We start from the raw sequence: 6,000 nt of genomic DNA on the forward strand, positions 1-6,000 counted from the left end.
GGGAGGGGGCTGGGGAGATATGATTTTAAACTGAGCAGGCAGGGAAGGCTTCACAGAGAATGTGTTATCTGAGCAGACTGAAAGGAGGTGAGGGAGTGAACCCCAGGGCTCTCTGGGGAGCAAAGTGTTTTACCAAGAAAACAGTAGGTATAAATTCCTGAGGCAGGAATGTGCCTGTGATATGCAAAGAAAAGTCAGGAAAACCAGTGTGGCTGGAGTGTCTTCAGAAAGGGCAGAATAGTAGAAGATACAGTCAGAGAGAAACGGAGGACAATAAGGAATGTGGAATCTCACGGACCACTGCAAGGACTAGCTTTTTGTTCTGAATAACAGTTGGGGCAGAGGAGCGACATAACCCAGCTTAGGTTTGGGGTTGTGTGTCCAAAAGAAGCTGCGTTGGGGTAGGAAAAGAGAGAAGGTAAAGGCAGAAATAGACTCGTTAGGAGGCCATTGTCATCATCCTGGACCAGGTGATGAGAGTTGGGACATTCTGATGTTCTGAAGGTAGAGTCAGGTAGATTTGCTATTTAGAAAGGAAAGAGAAAGAGATATTAAGGATGCTGATTGCCTTTGGCCTGAGGAGTTTAAACAATGGAGGCGTCATATACTGAGATGGTGGAATGGAGTCAGCCGTAGGAAGAGCCGGTCTGATGGCATGGTTGGGCGTCGGACTGATAACTTTGAGGTGCAACTATATCTATCTTATTCACTGAGGAACACACAACTGGGAGCCTGATGACACTGAATTCTTGGGGATGGGAAGGAGGTGATGGGCAGAGGTGACTGAATGACCATCCCTTGCCAGCTTTCAAGATTCTTGCACCTTACACAGGGAGATAGGCCTGAAGATTGATAACCACAACAGGAGGCAGAGGGAGGCTATTTGATTTTGATTTTGATTTTAGAGGGGAGGGAAGGAGGCAGAAAGAGAGGGAAACACCAATGTGCAATAGAAACATCAATCAGTCATGTCTTGTATGTGCTCTGACCAGGGACTGAGCCCACAACCTAGGAATGTGCCCTGACCAGGAATCAAACCAGCAACCTTTTGCTTTGTGGGATGATGGCCAACCCACTGAGACATACTGGTCGGGGCCACAGTGTCATTTCTAATCAGAACTTCCCCTTGGAATAGAAATACGTAGTCCTCCAGTTGGTTCAAACTTTTAATTGTTTGTTTGACCTTCAGATTAGGCACAGTCAATACTATACCTCATGTGATTAGTCTCTTTCTAGACACCATTAGAGATAAAGCAGAAGAGACTTCTCTGGCCCTGCACACACTTGCAAACCATGTTTTGATTATATACCTCTTTGAAAGAAGTCTCAAGTGAAATCACATCCTCCTGCTATTTGTTATCTGACCTTCACCTTCCTGTTCTACCTATTTTTTGCCTAATCTTTTTGCCCAAAGCTGGGAATTGTACAGATTAAGGTGTCTTTCCCCGAATGCTAACACACATTAAGAAGCCACCAAGCATAATTATCAGTTATTTGATAAACATCCTATGAGTTTTTAGAGCAATGTCTTTCTAAGACTGATTTTGAATGAAATTAAGGAGTATAAGAATAATTATTGAGTCAATTTAAAATCAATGCCAAGGAATACATGAACACCTATAAGAATTAAAGTAATTTTGTTTGAGTGGCAGATTATAGGTGTTTATATTTTTTCAATGTTTTTATTATTTAAAAACATACAGGAAAGAAGCATTGTCATTGTATTATATTGGCTTGATATAGTGTATTTAACTATTTGACTTTTAACAACATCTTTCTTTTGACCTGCATTGTAAAGCTAGTGCACTATGTGTTTTGCTACGTGCCATTTTCTCCTTGTTTATCACCATGCCCCCAGTTCAAGTGAACCAACAGTGAGAGCAAAGAACAGTAGTGCCTTGTCCTAACAGACATCAACATGACCTACAGCCCCTCGTTTGGGCTTCTGTGAGTACTCTGCTCACCTCAGGTCCCTCTCGGGAGAGCCTTAGACACGCAGTGGGAGGAAGCCTGGAGCCAGTCCTCAGGGAGATATAAACAGACAGAGTGGTTGGGGTGTATGGACCAGTGAGAGTGGGATACAATGGAATGATTTTTCACATTGGAATAAAAGTTGGCAGACATTCTTTTTGATCACAATTTCACCTCGTGGAACCTCCAGGAAAAGGATTAGTAGTAAAACTTGGGCAAGAGTAGAAATAAAAATGTAACTTTTTAGTTTTCTGGGGATCTGTCTTATGGATTTTGAGGTTTGAGGTTTTAGAGACTTTCTCTCTGTCTTTGCATAATGCTTAGAAGACAACTTGGACTTTGTAGACCAAGCCCATTTTTGAGGCCACTGAAGATAGAAAGAGATCATGGAGCTGGCCATCTAAGACTTGCTCCAGGCTCAGAGAAGTAGTAGGTGGAGCAAAGAACTGTTGTTGGTTTCCATGCAGCATCTCCGCTTTCTTTCTTATTTACAGCACCCACCTCCTCCAAGGAGCTGGTCCTCCTCCATTCAGATTGATTTTGTAAGAATTGGCAACAATAGACTGTTACCTCTATGGCCTATTGGGTGGGCCTGCACACCAAGCTTATATAATCAGTGCTCTTCACTGAAGTTAGGAGGGAGAGTTCTCTAGTTCTCCTTGGACCATGACCTGCAAAGATGGGACTTCAAAGCTGCCAGATCCCCTCAGGATTTGGAGAATCGATGAGGGAATGAAGTCAATAAAGACAGAAGCCAAGATGAGAAATGAGTAGAAGTAGAGTGAATAAGATGGGGAAAACGAGTGAGCCGGAGACGGAGCATGCTTTGCCTTGTGTAAGTCCCGTGTTCCTGGGGCCATCCTATGCCCATCAAACCTGTGGACACCACTTTTCCTTTCCCTGCTTTGGTTCTGTGATCTAGTCAATCCTCTTTAAAAAAAGAATGAAAAGTCTTTGAATTTTGTTCTGTTATTTTTAACTAAATGATACAGATCTAGAGCAATGCATGCTTTCTTTTAGAAGTTCTAGTCCAGGTTTCCAACAGAAGCAAGTAGACAGGTGGGAGAGAGAGATTGTGCATATGGCTGGGGACTTTCTGTCTTCTTTCCTCCCTCCCTCCCTTCCTTCCTTCCTCCCTTCCTTCCTTCCTCCCTCCCTCTGTCCATCCATCTACCAGTGAGCTTAACAGGGCAGAAGGGGCAAAGAGCCCCCACACAACCAGAGGGGAAATGACAATTAACTAGGTGTATCACACTTTCTGGAATTGCTAATAACTATTTAAGATATAATGTTCAATTTAAGTGGAGATTTCTTAAAATAAAAAGTTGGGAGAGGAAGAGAGGGAATGTTAAATTGTGCCCATTGTATCTTCAGTATATGCTAAATATTTTATATCTTTTATCTTGTTTAGTATTTATGAGCACCGTGTAAATGTTTAAATTACACATATTTTATGACATAGCTTAAATAAATAAATAAGTAAACTTTTTGGCTCCCATAGTTAACTAGGTCGAAGACTGGAACTTCTTTTTGGGGAGATTTGATTTAGTGCTAAGTGGGGTCATCAGGACCCATTTATGGGTCAGGACCACTGTGTTGCATAACTCCTGTTACATGGAAAACTGGATGAGTAGTGCTTCTTGGACTCGTATAGCTGCTTCTCCTCTTTTTTTATACTTCCCTTTTCTTAGGGTTACTTGGGGGACCCTGGAACTTGAGGCTCATGTTATATTAGCAACCTCGAGAGTGTCTGTTTCCATGAGAATACAAACAAAAGTCCCAGAATCGAGACTTATCAGTTCTATGCAATTGTGAAAACAAGGGAAGTTCATTAGAGTCAGATCATGCTGACATCCTGGCAGGCCCAGGATCACCTTACCATATGTGAAATTATACTCCTGAAAGTTTAGTAACTATCTCCTCACCCCTCTAACCCCTTTAATCTTCTCCTCCTGCCCATAGACATTTTTACCTGTTCCAACCTGACCTGGATGTCTCTGATGCTCCCAGTCTGTCTGGGGAGTAGCATAATGTCTGGTAACACCCCTTGTGATACAACTACCCCAAATAGATATTAGCACAGACACATACGCTCTTGGAATTCACTTCTGGACAATTAGAGGTAACTTACAATTTGTCATCTTACATTCCTAAGTTGGGTTATGTGAACACATACTTATCAACAAGGCTAAAACGTATCCTAAACACTTTGTGAAACAGACTTTGCAGAACATTTACGTAGTTCAGAGGTTAAGACACAGTTTTAGCCCATCAAGGCCCAACAAGGTTAGTATGTAACAGTAACCTTCACCCCCGGGGAAGCCAGTGCTGTGAGCTTGGAAGGGTACCTTTCATCACCAGAAATTTCATGTTCTTGAGGCACAATTGTATTAAAAGAGGAGCTCTGTAGGCATCAACCTCCCTTCTGCTAGGGTTGTACATCTCTAGCCATGTCTCAGAACTTTGGAACTGTGCACATTCCTCTGTGGGAAACACAGAAGCTGCTTATATGAAATGTTGGGTGCTTACAGCTTAGAGGAGGCATGAAAACTGTCTCCAAATATTTGATAAGCTGTCAGGTGAAGAAGACTCCCAAGGACTGAACTGCAAGTAGAACCGTGGATGGCAGATTTTATAGGGGGCCACATTTTTACTCAATTTAATGAGAAGCTTCCTAAAAATTGCAGCTGTCATTAAAGAACAGATTTCCCTGAGGTGCTTTCACAAAGCCTATATGATATTTTTTCAGGTTACTGAGTAAGGGCAAGAGGTTTAACCTCATGTCCCAACTACTCAGGCCTAAGGACTCTCACACGGTCCTAAAAAGAAAGAAGCCAAAATGATTTCTTGGTCCTGTTAGACACACTGACATTCTGAATCATTAAGAAAATTGTTTATCCTGTCCCCGCCTCAGAACCACCTACACGATTTATCTCAGAGTGGAGTATAAAGACCCTATAGGGCATGCGGGCTACGCAGGGAGGAGGTACACATGAGCGAGGCGGGCTAGGTTGGCACCCTGGTGAAATAGAGTCAAGCTCTGTTTAAAAATATACATCCCTACTTCTTCCCTTTGCCATGTGGAATCAAGGCCTAATGTTACCAAACCTGCTGAATTTTCCACGAAAGCAGAAAATTGATTTTTTTATATGTGAAAGATCTTGATTTTTTAAAACATTGGCAACTAAAAACATTAAAACACGTAGAATTGAGGTTGGGGGTGGGTTTAAACAAAACGTGTCTGCAAATAAAATTTGGTCCTTGGGTCACCTGTGACATTTGGAACAAGCCATGAGATAATAAAATGAACAAATAAATAACTAGTCTTGTCTCAGACGAGAGCACAGATGAGAATTCATGATTTCTGAGCCATGAATCTCTAACTTTGTCATCATTTGTGCCATAGAAAGTCTTGATTATGAGGCTTGGGTCTACTAATCATATTTATTGTCTTCACAGCAGTTCAGATGGCCCAAGAGGCAATAGAGCCTCGGAGGAACAGCCAGCCAGGGCGCTTCTCTGTGCCCTCATCAAGAACCACCCAGTGAAGTGTGACAAGGCAGTAGAGTCAGTGAGACCGGAGGCAGTGTTCCTAATGTCCCTAGGTGACCTTGGGAAGATCACATAATCTACCTGAGTCCTAAATTCTGGGTCTAAATAATGGGAAAACTGATACCTGTGTCATAAGGTGGGTGAGGCTGTGAGTGGAAGAAAACATATGAAATACCTAGCAGAGGGCTGGGCACAAAGCTAGACCTCAAGGAAACTACTTCCCTAGGGTTTTTCTAGGATCTCCCCTCACTCATTTAAGAAGATTTTCTATTGAAAAATATAAGCAATTGACTGGGTTTATTCAGAATTAACAAATAGATGAATAAAGAAAAACAACAACATAACCAGCATAATTGATGGGATGGTTAATTTGATATGTCAGCCTGGCTGGGCCACAGTGCCTATATTCGGCCAAAAATTATTCCGATGTTTCTGTGAATGTGGTTTTTTTAGATAAGATTAGCATTTAAATCCGTA

Source organism: Sturnira hondurensis, unplaced genomic scaffold, assembly GCF_014824575.4.
Source record: "Sturnira hondurensis isolate 20B ecotype Veracruz unplaced genomic scaffold, ASM1482457v3 Scaffold0021354, whole genome shotgun sequence".
Classification (NCBI taxonomy): Eukaryota; Metazoa; Chordata; class Mammalia; order Chiroptera; family Phyllostomidae; genus Sturnira; species Sturnira hondurensis.